This window comes from Centruroides vittatus, unplaced genomic scaffold (genome assembly GCF_030686945.1).
Source record: "Centruroides vittatus isolate TY-2023 unplaced genomic scaffold, ASM3068694v2 contig_1743, whole genome shotgun sequence".
Classification (NCBI taxonomy): domain Eukaryota; kingdom Metazoa; phylum Arthropoda; class Arachnida; order Scorpiones; family Buthidae; genus Centruroides; species Centruroides vittatus.
Window position 1 is genome coordinate 199,606 of NW_027121062.1, and position 7,865 is coordinate 207,470.

Below are 7,865 nucleotides of genomic sequence, written 5' to 3' on the forward strand. Positions count from 1 at the left end.
GGCCATAATTACTTTATAATGTAATATTATGTAGAGGGAGCCTGCAATCTTCTATGCCTAGGTACCCCGGAAGGTCTTAATCCACCACTGATAAGCATTATTCATTAATACTCATTAAGCTTGATGTGATAGAAACTATATAAATTAGGCCTAATGACCATTGCTAACATGGCGCCAAATTTAAAATGATCTTTGTTTTACCTGATTTATAATTTACAAATCGAAAACTTTGCTTCCAAACTGTTAATTAAGTTTGTACTGTACATTTAATGAAATAAAAATAATAAAAATAAACTCTATTATCTTACTGATATCATCTGACAGTTTCGTTTTTTTTGTTTTGTTTTTCGTCGTACAATTAGGGCCAAATCAATATAAACAATCTGTTGCTATGGTTACGTATATAAACAAAATTTTTGAATATAAATAATCATTTGTTAAATCTTATTTTAAATTTCTTATTATTGCTTATAAATAATTCGAATTAATTTTTTAAATAAAATATTTTTTCGTCTCGAGTAATAACATTAACCGTACGTAATAACGTAAATAATAACATTGGTTTAATGATAGATAATTTTCGATATTTTTGTAAATAGAAAAACGTGATTATTTACTTGTATATTTATTTATTATTTTTTGTTATTTTATAAACATAATGAGAAATATATATATATATATATTACATATTGTGCCCTCTGTTAGCAGTGAAATAATTTCTTTTATTAATAAAAATAATCGTTTATCTCTTTCCAACGTTATAGAATTTTACATGTAAATAAATTTTAATTAATTGTATACACTAATTAATTCAAATGAATTCAACTTCATAATTACCCGAAAGACATTATGACAAAAAGAAAAAAATGGGTTCAGTATTTTAATTTTAAATTAATTACACAAATGAATTGAGGATTAAAATTTGAATTAATTTATTGTATAATTTCTTATTACAGGAAATCTCTCATAATTTACACAAAAAAAGTATAAATAATGAAGTACTGTAGGAAAGAAAGAAATTAAAATTCTGTCAAAATTTTAAATCTACTGAAATTTCTGGAAATCCATTAAAAATAAACGAATAAATTCGAAATTTAGCAAAGAATTTAATAATTATTACTAAATTTTATTATCATTATTAATATCTGTAAGTAATAATACGATTTAATTGAGATGAGTCAAGGTGTAGTAAATTTTATTTACTGATGTTTTACACCGACGTCTACTGAAATTTCTGTAACTTCAAGCGTAAAGATTTATACTCGTATATAATTCGTAAGAGTTAGAGTTTATTATTTTTAATTGTTTTTTAATTTCCAATAATTTTACTATAACGGGAAGTTTAATAATGATTAGAGGAAACGTATACATGTATTTTTAATTCGTACACGTAATGGCTATATACAGTAGAAGGTGCGTGATGTCGTCTGCATCAAACGTGACGTTGTTTATTACCATGGTAACGAGACCGTGAACTTTACGTTTTAATATTATAACGGTAATTAGTAATCAATTTATAACTTAATTCGAAAAAAAGGCCTTAATCCACACCTCCATTATTAAGCTCTCTACATATTTAGTTGATGGTAATTACCATGACAGATTCATAGTTTTCCATTGTAACTCTATCTATGTAATGTTTATATTTATATCAACATTGTTTATTTATTATTAATAATAATACAATAAAAACAGAGCTTTATCAATTATATATAATTATTCCTTCCTATTATTCACGTGTATGTATTAATTATGTGTACAGTTTTTGAGCCATTTCTGACCCAGCCAAGTGGTTCCATTTCCTGAACGCTGAGAGTTTGGTCATGGGTTTGCACCTCACCAGGATGGTCTGGCCACGTGGAGTTTTCCAGGTTTTTTCCACGTCTGTAATATCTGAATAGGGGTCAGTTATCCTTAAAAAGACCTCCCGGTAGGCCCTTAGGCAGATCGCCCAGTGTTGTGTTGCTGTAGCTTAACAAAATAAACATACAAACAAACACTTCTGGCCCTTTCCTCTGTTGTATACTATGGTAGTCTTTCTGCAGACCTTGTGCTTACATTACACATACCACACTGTGTATACATACAAACTGAAGAAATGACTTTAAAAAGTTTTGGAAAAATCCTCTAACTAACAGTTTATACATGTGACTGCTACTAGTAAGTGGGCTTATAAAAATAAATTTGTATGCCACTTATACTATTAAAAGAGTCCACATAAATAGTACATTGAACATCTTCCCTGGATGGCAAAAAAGGGCAATTGCTTGGGGTCACAAACTGATCTTTTATAAGAACGTTCTTTCTAAGAAAAATATATGTAGTCGTCGCTTTACATGTGGCTCATAATTAAAATTGCCCGGAACCCGTGAAGTTATAACTTCCTCTGGTCTCCCTCTCCATTGTATATATTGATATTATTCTTTGTGCCTTCTTTTCTCTCCCTTACTATACATGTAATTAACAAATGGCTGCTAATTATATATATAAAGAAGTGAATATTCATAAGGAAACTACTCAAATGTAAATCCAATACATAAGCTATCTCAAATTTAAAAAACAATGATAATATTTGTTTAACAATTTAATTTCCATTATAATCAGTCTGTATAATGAATCTAAGTCTGAAAGAAGTACAACTTATAATTTTATTTTTTATGTTTTTGAATTCAATTGCTTTGTAAATTAATTCAAGAATTCACTCTATTTTGTCAGGGTAAACTCTTTTCTTTGTTTACTCCTGATAATGGATATATACTTAAAAGTGCTTGAGTTTTCTAGAAAAGTTATATTCAAAGGAAAGTCAAAGGAAAGTGGTGTGAATTGGATATTTAGTTTTTTTGTTTTAAAAATTTTTATCAAAGCGACTCATCAAAATTATGAGATTTATTATCAATATTTAGTTTGACTTAACATGATATGCTATCAGTGCACACATTACTATTACATATTAGCACACAAAAAGTAGTTTACATACAACTGATTAACCATAGTATTTTTATGCAACAGCAACAGTTAGTATTTTTATGCAAGATTAATATTGAAGTGGAAGAAGAGAAATTAATCTATTTATACATACAATTGTATAATGAATATTCGGTACAATAAAAACAATTTGATAATTAGTGATGTTTAGTAATTACAGAAAAACCTGTGTAAATGGACTTATACGTTACTGAATATTTTTTCCAGTTTGGCAGGTTTCCATTTCAAACAATTTTTTTTAATACAGAAAATTGCTGCACTATCAAAAATTTTTCTTATTTATGCAATCTCGTTCCATTTTGGATGGTTTTACAATATTATAAATTAATATAATTGTTAAATAATTTAAAATATTTGTTTAGATATTCAAGGCTGTAGACAAGAAGAGGACTACAGCATCATTTGGTCTACGATCTTGAATAAGTTATACTTTAAAATATATATGTAGCTTGTATTATGACAAATGATTCATGAATTTAATTTCAAAGGTTAATTGTCTTTATTTCATGTTGAATTATGTTTTATCTGTGAAAATATTCTCTAATTGAATTAATTTTATTGACAATATTATACTTGATTCTCTTGTTTCAAATATACAAATAAGATGTAAATTTTTAAAGTAGCCGATGATTATTTTTTGTTGTTGCTGACTTGTTTAATTGGATTATAATATTAATTTTTATACAGAAAGAAATGTATGATGATCTGATTTTATTTTTTAGTTTATTTTAGAATCATGGTAATTTTTGGAAAGATGATATATGAAATAATCAAATTTAAGAAGATATTTATTTTTCTTCCACTTCTAAGCAATCACTTATGTAAAATAATATTAGGGAAGAATCTTAATCTTCCATCAAGGTATAGAAGCTATTTCAAGTTATAAAAATTTCCTATTCACTACTGAGTGATATGAGTTTAATTTTTTTTTTATAATTTACAATTTAGGGTAGATGTACCAGTTTTGGCCAGTGTAGTACCAGTTCTGGCCAGAAAACAAATTTAACTTAAAAATATAATCACAAATGAAACAAACTTTTATTGTTAACTGTGTGAACAGTTAACAATAAAAGTTTGTTTCATTGGACAGATTTGAATATGTGGTGATTATATTTTTAAGTTAAGTTTGTTTTCTGGCCAGAACTGGTACACTGGCCAAAACTGGTACATCTACCCTACTCTTAAATATAATTCAGCAGATTTTTAAATCATGAATCAATATTGCACTCTTGGAACAGAGCAAAAATTAAATTTATTTTAAGATTAAAACTTAGATAGAGATTTGTAATATAAAATAAATATACAGAGTGACCCAGACCACCTGTACACCCCTTTTAAAATGAATGGAAGTGAATGATATCAAAAATTCTAAAAATGTCGATAAGTAAATTGGGTACACCAGTGATTCTCAAAGTGGGGGTTGTGAAAAATATTTGGGGGGGTTGCTGAAAAATTGATTCCAGGTCACTTTTTTTTCAAATATTTTATAAATTTACTATGGATTCATGTTTAGAAATAATAGAAAAAATATATACATAAAATAATTTTTACTTAAATAAATTGCACATATAAACAATAAAAACAATATAAATATTTTAATACAAGCCTAAATATAACATTCATAAATTTGTGCGCTATTGGGGAATCTCCAGAGTTCCACTCTCCGCCTAAACTATCGTAGAACAACATTGTCATTTGGAACGGCGTTTGCTAGCAGCATTGCATCTGTAGGCAAGTCAAGTTAGAAATACAGTAGAGCGTCTATTATCCGAAAACTGATCAACCAAAAGCGTTTCAGTCAGCAAATTCGAATTTTTGTTAGTGCTGTGGTGCTATAATATTTGGCTATGTCTTGGGATACTCCGATATTATTTTAGTTGATATGCATTTTTAGCTGGCAGTACTGGCGCGACCATGAGAGGGTACTTAAGGATGCGCCAGTATTTGAACGAGAATTTTTTCCCACTGTGAGTGGTAAGTTTTGCTTGTTTTTCTGAAGACTTTGTTGTGCTGAATCAGAACGTTTTGAGACTAGATTAACTTCTGAAATATAACTTTATTTTTGTTTTTATATTTTTCAATATATTTATTTTGTTTGTGAAAAATAAAGAAATAATTAAGACTAACAAAATTTTTTTTTAACATTGACAAAAATTCTAGCAAAGCAACATGCAACAGAGAGAAATTTCAACATGGGATAGATTAATTAAACAAAAGAAATTAACTCCTGAATTTAAATTGACCCCCTACCTCTTAGATGTTTTTCTACACATACTCATTCTTCGGGGTTCTTTGAAATTTTTTAGTGCAAAAGGGGGTTGCGGACCAAAAAGTTTGAGAAACACTGGGGTACACTATCAGATGATGATTTTAACAAACATTTTTTCTGAAAATTCTTTTATCAATTATTATATATCTTGAAAACACAATGAACTCTTCTTGGCACGACCTTATTATAAACCATTTTGTTGCAATATTTTTCAGCCAGCTGAATATTTAGGGTTGACAAATGTAAACATTACACTCATGTTTACTTTTTCACTTGAAGCAAGTTTTCATTACTCACCTATCAGATTTGCCATAGTGATCTATGTAGTCATTCTTCAACTAATAAATTCTTTTCCAAGCAGAGTAGATGCTTGTATAGGTAAGAACAGTGCTCAGTTTGGATATTTTGATTGAACAACAATGAATATCAATGCCAAGTTGGTTATGCCAGAAGAGTTTAAACAAAGAAAAATCCTACATAGCAGTAATGACGACTTTTATTATCGTAGTTCAGCATCAGTTACATATGATTATTGTGCCAACATTTTTATTATCTTTTGACTACATAAGATATTTTCTTATTTTCACAGTGTCATTTTTCTCTATGCATCATAATTTCAATTGTTTTAAGGGTAATGGAGGTATTTTCAGAGAAAATGTTTGAGACTAAATGAACTTATTTTTTCGAGTTTAATCCAAATTTAAATCAAAAATTACCAAGTTTCATTTAAAAATTTGTCTTGCAGCCAGTACCAGTTGAAATATTACAATTTGATAGTGTACACAATTTACTCATCAAAACTTTTAGGATTTTTGAAGAAACTCTCGATTCCATTTTAAAAATGGATGTAGGGTAGTCTGGGTCACCCTGTATATTTTTTAATTAAATAATTAATTAACTGAAAGATTAAAAATAGTAAATCAGATTTAAAGTTCTCAGTAGGCTTTAGTAAATTTTTAATCAACTGACTTCATATTATAAACAGAATTACATATAAAAATAAATTTTAAAACTATTTTGTAGATAATTTCTTAATGATAAAATTGTAAAGTTTTACGAAATTTATTTATTTATCAGTATAAGATCAAAAGAGTAATTTAAATAAAAGTTTAAAAATGTTGATAATTATCTAACAAAAAATTATTTAAATATAATAGATTTCTTCTTTGAATAAATGAAGTAATTAAGAATTTAAATGCGTTCATATACAAGAGATCGAAAAGCATTGCGGAATAAATTAGATTAAAGTTGCCGTTCTAAGACTGTTACTGGATTCTTGATTATTTAGAGTTGTAGCTACAAAATTTACATATAAACAAGTTTAAAGTTTCTAAAGTCTATCTTTTAAGGAGAATTTATTATAACTAATTTGTCAAACTTTAATTATAATTTACATTGTAATATCATTATACTGCTGCATTTGCTCATTAATAATTAAATGAAATAAAAAGCCTAATATAAAATAACACTCTGCTATTGAACTTTTTAAGAATAACTTGTCTTCGGGCATAAATGATACAAGTTAATTCAATTATATGTAAATGATAATAGAAAATAAATAGTTGATAAAATAGTTTTTGGCTACAACTAAAATTAAAGGAAAAGTTTGTTCATCAATAATTCTGATAGTGGAACAAAAATAATTAATATTACAGCAGGCTCTCATTTTAATGGATCCCTATTTAACAGACAAAAATTTTTTATCTTAAAGGAAAAATTTAATTCATGAGTAGAAAACATAAAAGGTTGAGTCATCATGTCAATGAATATAAATTACTCCATTTAAATTATTATAATAATTTATCAATAGTGATATATTATAACATTTTAATATATTCTATACATTAAGTTTGTTATTAATATTCCTTAAAAAAATACATTTGATTTAACAGACTTTGGCAACAGTAGACTATGGTGGATACATAGGGAGGGATACAGGGGATTAAGCCCTCTCCATTGATGAAAAAAGTTTTAAAAACACTTATAATGATGGTAAATATTGGACTGTTTTTTGAAATGCAATCATTGGGAATATGTTAATGAAAGGTATTTACTGATTATTCAAATATTTATTTATTTATTTTTTAGCTCTTCTTTGGGTACTCCTGGATCTGCCACTGATAGAAGACATCCCTTTTCTACAATTATTCCATTAAGTTGCATGTCCTGCTGTATTTGTCTAAGTTTGAAATTCTTAAATTTTAATAATCATAATGAGTGGGTTTATTTTTTAATGTTTTTTTTAGGAAGAAAGAACAGAAATCAAATATAGGAAAAGGTACCTGGATATGTCCTTAAACAGAAAGGTTGACTTAAATGAACATTTCTTCCTCCATATATCTATGATGCAATATTTGTTTTATTAATAAGAAATTAAATAAGCTGATATATTATGTTTCTATGAAATATTACTAATTAGTAAAATAATACCAGTAGATAAGAAAAGTTTTTGTAATAATACTTATCTAGGTTACAAAAATTATAAAATCTTTTATGTAGTTATTTAAAACACAATTATTTATTTATTTTAAGTAATGTTAACTTCAATTTTCTCCACAGAGTTTGTTTCAAATTAGAAACAATAAATAATTTGTTTTATTTATTTGTTCTG

At 26.9% G+C, this 7,865-nt stretch overlaps 1 long non-coding RNA gene across 2 annotated transcripts; it reads left to right on the plus strand.

The window, feature by feature from the left end:
* Window positions 1-1,158: 1,158 nt before the first annotated feature.
* On the plus strand, window positions 1,159-7,647 carry LOC136969152 (uncharacterized). Of its 2 annotated transcripts, XR_010879777.1 has the most exons (5): window positions 1,159-1,281; window positions 1,359-1,498; window positions 7,147-7,246; window positions 7,343-7,425; window positions 7,501-7,647. It is a non-coding gene; the product is annotated as an uncharacterized lncRNA (long non-coding RNA). The 2 variants fall into 2 exon arrangements; XR_010879776.1 differs by having other exon boundaries at window positions 1,211-1,498.
* The last annotated feature ends 218 nt before the right edge of the window (window positions 7,648-7,865 follow it).